Here is a 7,073-nt window from a genome sequence, read left to right as displayed (position 1 = left end):
CAGCTGAGACCTGGAGGAGAAGATGGAGCTAGCTGGGGAAGGAACTGGAGGAAGAAACTGCATGACTGGACAGCAAGTGCAAAGGTCCTGAGGCAGGAACAGGCTTGGGGGTTTAAGAGACTGTGGCTAGACTGGAGTGAACAAGGGGAAAGTGGAAAATGAGGTTGGAAAAATAGAGAATTGTTACGGAGCCTCACAGGCTGAGACAAGTGGGGAGACACTGAACATTTTGGATAAATAAGTATCTTGTTCATTTATTCGTTGACAAATAATTATAAGGCACTTCTTATGTGTCAGGCACAGATTCAGTACTGAAGACTACAGACTTTACAATCAGTCTGGGCTAGATAGTTTCTACAATATTAGCCAGGAAAAAGATAAGAAAATGCCTGTTGGGGACAGAGAAATGATAAGACTCTAGAGCAGTCACAGATAAAACATTTTTTTAAATAGTAATAGTTTTTATTTTTTTAAAGATTGCCCCTGGTAACATCTGTTGCCAATCTTTTTTTTCCCTCCTCCTTTTTCTCCCCAAAGACCCCCCGTACATAGTTGTGTATTCTAGTTGTAGGTCCTTCTGGTTGTGGCATGTGGGATGCCACCTCAGCGTGGCCTGATGAGCAGTGCCATGTCCGCCCGCAGGATCTGAACCTGCAAAACCCTGGCCGCTGAAGTGGAACTCGTGAACTTAACCACTCGCCCACAGGGCCGGCCCCAAAACGTTTTTAAAATGTGACTCATAAACTCATTTTCCTTAAAGTTTGTCCACCACTAGACTTGATTAGTGACTGAGGGGGCCACAAAAGGAAGGGGGATTAGAATTCATTAACTCCTAACTGAGAGAAAACTATAACTTAAGCAAAAGGTGGTTTTGGTTTTTTTTAAGATTGGCACCTGAGCTAACAACTGTTGCCAATCTTTTTTTTTTTTCTACTTTTTTCTCCCCAAACCGCCCCCCAGTACATGATTGTATATTTTAGTTGTAGGTCCTTCTAGTTGTGGTACGTGGGACACTGCTTCAACATGGCCCGATGAGCGGTGAAATGTCTGCGCCCGGGATCCGAACTGGTGAAGCCCTGGGCTCCTGAAGCGGATTGCACGAAGTTAACCACTCAGCCACGACCGGCCCCATTAAGCAAAAGTTCATAGCTAAAAGAATTTTATTAGCTCTTATAACGGAAGTTAAGAGGCGGGTCTGACTTCTTAAGGTTTGACAGGACCTGGGGCACAGGTGACTCATCAGCACTTGGTCTCTCCGTCTAGCTGTTTTTCCCTGAGTTGGGACATTGGACCAGCTCAGCAATCCCAATAGAACAAAATCTCCCCTCCCAGCAGTTGCAAGGAGAGCCCGGGGCAGGCTCTCATTGGCCTGGATTGGGTCATGTGCCCACCGCTGGACCAATCACCTTTCGGGGAGGGTGCTGGTGAAGTGTTCTGATTGGCCAGGGCTGAAACATGTCCACCTGCAGTTCCCGGGGTGGGATCAACACACTTTTCAAGCCACAGGATGAGGGGAAGGAAGGATGGTTCCCAAAAGAAAGATTAAGGTGCTGTGTAAGGAAGGCTGCCATGGATGGGGCAGATGACCTAACTCTTCGGAGGGGCCAGAGGAGCAAGCTTGGGGCTGGTTTCCTGTTCCCAGGCCATGCAGGGGGCATTTTCCTGGCCCCACCAACCTGTGTCAGTTCCTTTGGGGCCAGCAACAGGCTAAGTCCCGAGAGGAAGTGACTTGCCCAGGATCCTGCAACTAGTAAGGCAGAGCCCGGCTTCACACTCAGATCTCACTGCTCCTGAATCCCAGGGGCTGCAAAAATACTTTTCAAAACCAGAAGGAGGTGTGTATTTCATCATAGCTGGGACTGGGGGTCATTTGTGAGATGGGGGTGTTACGATCAAGTGCTTATGAGGGCCGGGGAGGGAGAAAGGCTGACTCATAATATCTACTGAATGCTTACCTCGTGGCAGACTGCAGACAGCTCCCTGCAGCTCTGAGTGGTGAGTACACTTAGTCCCGTTTGCCGATGGGGAAACTGAGGCACAGAGGTCATGTAACATGCCCAAGGAGACACAACTGGTGGGTGGCAGGGCTGGAATCCGAGCCCTGATCTGACCCAGAGCCTTCGTGCTTTAACCCCCACCTGCAGCCTCAATGGAGGGAGGGAGGTAAGGAGGCTGGTGACGAGGGAGAAATGTGTCCCCTATGAGAAAATAGCAACACAGCAGGAAGAGAAACAGCTGCCGCTGAGGAGTGAGGTGCCCTGGAGACATCAGGCCCCAAAGGGCAGCTGCTACTCACATCAGCCGATTAAAGAGGAGCCAGAAATCCAGATTTTTTAAATGCTAGCTCCATTTTTTAAACATACTGTGAGCAAAATAAAACAGGTGTATGGGCTGCCTTCTGCCCGCGACTTCTCAGCTGGTGCAGGGGTGATTGGTTTTGGTGGATGTGTGCTGCTATCTGGCGGTGGAGTCGGGCAGGTGGCAGCGCGGGGCGACAGATGGGTTTCCAGCTCCACTGGGAACATCGTGCATGCCCCTCTGGGCTCGCTTCTCCTTAGAGGTGGTCTGGGTAGGGCGCCTGCCCCCAGCTTTCACCCTGTGCCCTTCTCATAAATCTAAAAATTTCAAGCTACCCTTTTAAACATTATTTCATGACAGGCAATGTATGCATAAGGTAAAGAATAAGAGTCAGATGATACAAATGGGTTTAGAGCAGAAGTCAGCGGCCTGCGGCCAGTGGGCCAAATCCTGCCCAGCCGTGTTTCTATGGCCCCACGGGCATTTTTTTGTTTAATGGTTGGAGGGAAAAAATATTTTCTAACACAAGAAATTCAAATTTCAGTACCGGTCCTAAAGTTTTTTGGCGCACAGCCACACCCATCATTTGCATACTGCCTACGGCTACTTTTTTAACACAGCAGCGGAGTCGGGAGACCAGAGGCCTGCAAAGCCTAAAATATTTACTATCTGGACCTTTGCAGAAAAAATTTACCAACTCCTGGTCAAAAGTGAAGAGAAATTACTCCCATTCATGTCGCCCCAAGCCCTCAGTTGCCTCCCCAGAGGCCATCATTTCGACAAGACCCTTACAAGTGCCATGTCTGGGAATAGAGACCTCCCTGTCCCCACTTTTCACACCACAGGTAGAGCATTATATGCACACTTCTGCACCTTGCCTTTTCCCACTTATATTTTGAAGACTGACTTGTCCATGCTTCCTTATTCTTTGTTACAGCTGTGTGGCGTTGCAACCTCAGGCCGCACCTTCATTTGCTAACTCGCCTCCCGTCGAGGTCATTTTCAGTCTTGGTAATACAAACTGCTGTCATGTGCATCGGGGAACTTAAGTCTTGCTCCTTGGGGCCAGTAGAGCCGAGGGGTCAATTCCTGGGAAACGAGTTGCTGGGTCAAGGGTGTGCGTGTGTTACATTTTGATAGCTCAGGCCAGACTGCCTTCCACCAAGGCCTTGCCCATCTCTCTCTCTCACGGCCTTTGAAAGTACCTGTTTCCTCACAACCTTGCCAGCACGGCATGTTCTCGAGTGTTTTGTACTTTGCCAATCTGATAGGTGGTTTTAATTTGCATTTCTCCTACTGTATTTCATTGAATCTAAGATGTCGTTGACTGTAAGACACACCCTGATTTCAGAGATGTTTGAATGTAAAAATTTGCATCTTAGAATCATCGAAATACAATATGTTGAGTGAGATTGGCTATCTTGTCCTGTTTCCTTACCACATTTCCTTACTCGGTGCGTGTCCTTTTCCTTTTTTGGTTGGGGGGAGGCAGAGTAGTAGTGTTGAGAGTTTGGGGTTCAAATCCCACCTTTGCCACTTATAAGCTTGTGACTTTGAGCAAGTTCTTAACCTTTCTGTGAGTCAGTTTCCCCATCTGTAAGATGGGATAATAATGGTACATACCTCAGAGGGTAGTTGTGAAGATTAAAGGAATTAATACATGCAAAACACCATGTTTCTGGAACATACTAAATGCTCCATAAATGCTATGCTTGTCATCTTTCTTTTGGGTTATCTTTTTTCTTTTCTTTTTTTTAAAGATTTTATTTTTCCTTTCTTCCTCCCAAAGTCCCCCGGTACATAGTTGTGTATTGTTTTAGTTGTGGGTCCTTCTCGTTGTGGCATGTGGGACGCCGCCTCAGCATGGCTTGATGAGCGGTGCCATGTCCCCGCCCAGGATCTGACTGAACCCGCGAAACCCTGGGCCGCTGAAGCGGAGCATGTGAACTTCACCACTTGGCCACAGGGCTGGCCTGTGGGTTATCTTTTTTCCTTAATGAGTTGCAAGGGCTCTTTATAAATTAAGGAAACTCATCCTTTTGATCCTCCCACTCCGCACCCAGGCCCCTGGTTTTTATTCCTTTTTCTCTGACCACAAAAGTAACAGATTATACAAAATTAAGACATTATGGAAATAAATCGTACAGGAAGAAGCCAATTCTTGTTGTTGTACACCTACACTGGGTTTCATAGGAACAACCCAGAAGTCCACCAATGGAGGAGTGACTGAGATCCCCATGGCCCCCTGCCCACCCATTCCCATCCCTTTTTGGTTGTATATTTTAGCAACTATATCAAATATTAAATAAAATACCAACGCTATACTCCAGACACACCCCAGGGGGACACAACTCCATGTGAGCGCCATGAAACACCACTAGCAAATGTGTCACACACGCGACCAACCAGAGACCCCTCCCCAGAGAACCTACTCTCTGTCTTGTGGGCGCCCGTGACCCTTCCTGTCAACAGTTTGTCAGCTTCACTTCTGTAGTTTGTATTATAAAATCTATAGCATGAGGCTGGGTTTTTTCCCTAACTGTAAATTGGAAATACAAACAAAATTATACAAGGTTATCCACCATCCTGCTACTCAAAGAGTGGTCTGTGGATCAGCACTGGCATTCCCTAGGAGCTTGTTTGAGAAATGCAGCATCTCGGCAGCCCCCAACGCCACGGAATCAGATCTGCAGTTTAACAAGATTCCTAAGGATTTGTGTGCACAGAAGCGTTTGAGAGGTATGGCTCTAAAAAATACCATTGTGAGTTCTGTAAAGCATATTGCATTTTTTACATTTTGAATACCCTTTTTCAAACTATTCATGCCTTTCACATCTCAGAGATTCCAAAACTGCCTGGATGCTTTCCCACCTTGTTCAGAACAGAGTTTTTGTTTTTTTGTTTTTTGAGGAAGATTAGCCCTGAGCTAGCATCTGCCGCCAATCCTCCTCTTTTTGCTGAGGAAGACTGGCCCTGAGCTAACATCCTTGCCCATCTTCCTCTACTTTATATGTGGGACGCCTGCCACAGCATGGATTGCCAAGCAGTGCCATGTCCACACCCAGGATCCAAACCAGTGAACTCCAGGCCACAGAAGCGGAATGTGTAAACTTAACCGCTGCACCACCGGGCCAGCCCCAGAACAGCATTTTTTAATGAATGCTCTGGAACTGTCCACATCTGTATATCTCTTGACTGCGGCACTGTGCTAGCTTACTATCAGGTTTTGGCTACAGATAACAAACTTTTGGCTGTAGATAACAAAAATTTACCTTTAAGAGCAGCTTAAGCAATAAAGACACTTATTATCTCATGTCTTAAGGAGCCTGTAGGTAGGCAGCTTCAGCAGCTCAACCACATCATCCAGGTCCTAGCTCTTTCCATTTTTCTCTGCTAGCATCTTCCATGTGTCAGCTTTCTGGCTTCAGGCTTGTGCCTCTTGATCTCATTCTGATTGCCACAGCTCCAACCATCACAACCTCATATTATAGGATGGAAGAAAGGGAGCAAAAAAGGTTTTCTTCTCAGCTATTACCAGGGGAGGAAAACTTTCCAATTGTGCCCCCCTCCCCAACTCAGTGGCCTGAAAGAACTAGGTCACAGGCACATCACTGGACCAATTGCTGGCAAAAGGAAATGGCAGTGCCTGTGACTGGCTGGGATTCACACCTGGAAACTGGGCCTTTAGCCTCCTGAAAACCAGGCTTCTGTGAGCACGGAATGCCCTGGCGACTGGCCTGGAGGTCAGCAGTGTCCCACACACCTCTTTCCTGGACTCCCCACCTCCAGTCTCGTGCCCCCAGTTCAACCCTTGAGGGTTTGCATTTTGTAAAAATACAAACTCGCCCACATTTTGCTTAAAATCTCCCAGGCTCCACCTCCCTCACCGCAGAGGAAACAGCAGGTGCCCCAGCGTTAAGGGAGCTGCATTCCAACCCTGACTTTCCTCCTTCCTTGTTGGGTGACCCTGGGAAAGCCATCTGACTCCTCCGCGCCTCAGTTTCCTCATCTGACAAATGGAGATGATAATAGCTAGTTTGCAAGAGTCACTGAGGATTAAATAATAATAATCGTAATAACAACAGCTAATACTTATATAGCACTCGCTGTGCGCCAAGCCCTCTTCTAAATTCTTTAGTTCCATTAACCTTTTTAATCTTCCCAACAATCCGATAAAGCAGGACTCTTAGCCGCTTCAGCTGAAGCCACCAGCTCAATCACAGAGCAGCGATGGGGCGCAGGCGCCAGGGGAACTCCGCTCTGGGGACTGGCTGCGACCGCTGGGGAGGGGGCGGAGCCTCTCCGAGAAAGCCTGAGCGCAGGGAGGACTACAACTCCCAGCAGGCTCCGCGACGCCGCGGGCCTATAATAACCAGCATGCCCTGGGCCGATGCCACTATTCCTCCTGCTAGGCTCTGTGTAGGAATTCGCTTTGTCTGTTTTGCTTGCCGGAAATTCCCTAGGAGAACCACGGAATCTATGCGAGGAAACATTTATTAGCATCATAGATAAGGGGCTTGTGTTTTAATACTCGCTCTCCCACCTGGTAGCTCTGAGTCTCATCTCTAAAATGGGGATATTCCTAAGAGTTGCCCGTCAAATTATTATGATGATTGCTTGGTAAATGTCAGCTCTTCAGGCGTCCCCTCCTTTCTCTGTGTCAAACGGTTTTATCAAAGCATTTCATCTCCATAGCAACCCTATGAGGCTGATACTATCATCCCCTGGGAAACTGATGCCAGGAGAGGTTCAGTCCTCTCGCCTAGACTCGTACC

The sequence above is a fragment of the Equus caballus genome, chromosome 22 (assembly GCF_041296265.1).
Source record: "Equus caballus isolate H_3958 breed thoroughbred chromosome 22, TB-T2T, whole genome shotgun sequence".
NCBI classification, from domain to species: Eukaryota; Metazoa; Chordata; class Mammalia; order Perissodactyla; family Equidae; genus Equus; species Equus caballus.
Note: the sequence above shows the minus strand (reverse complement) of the source record.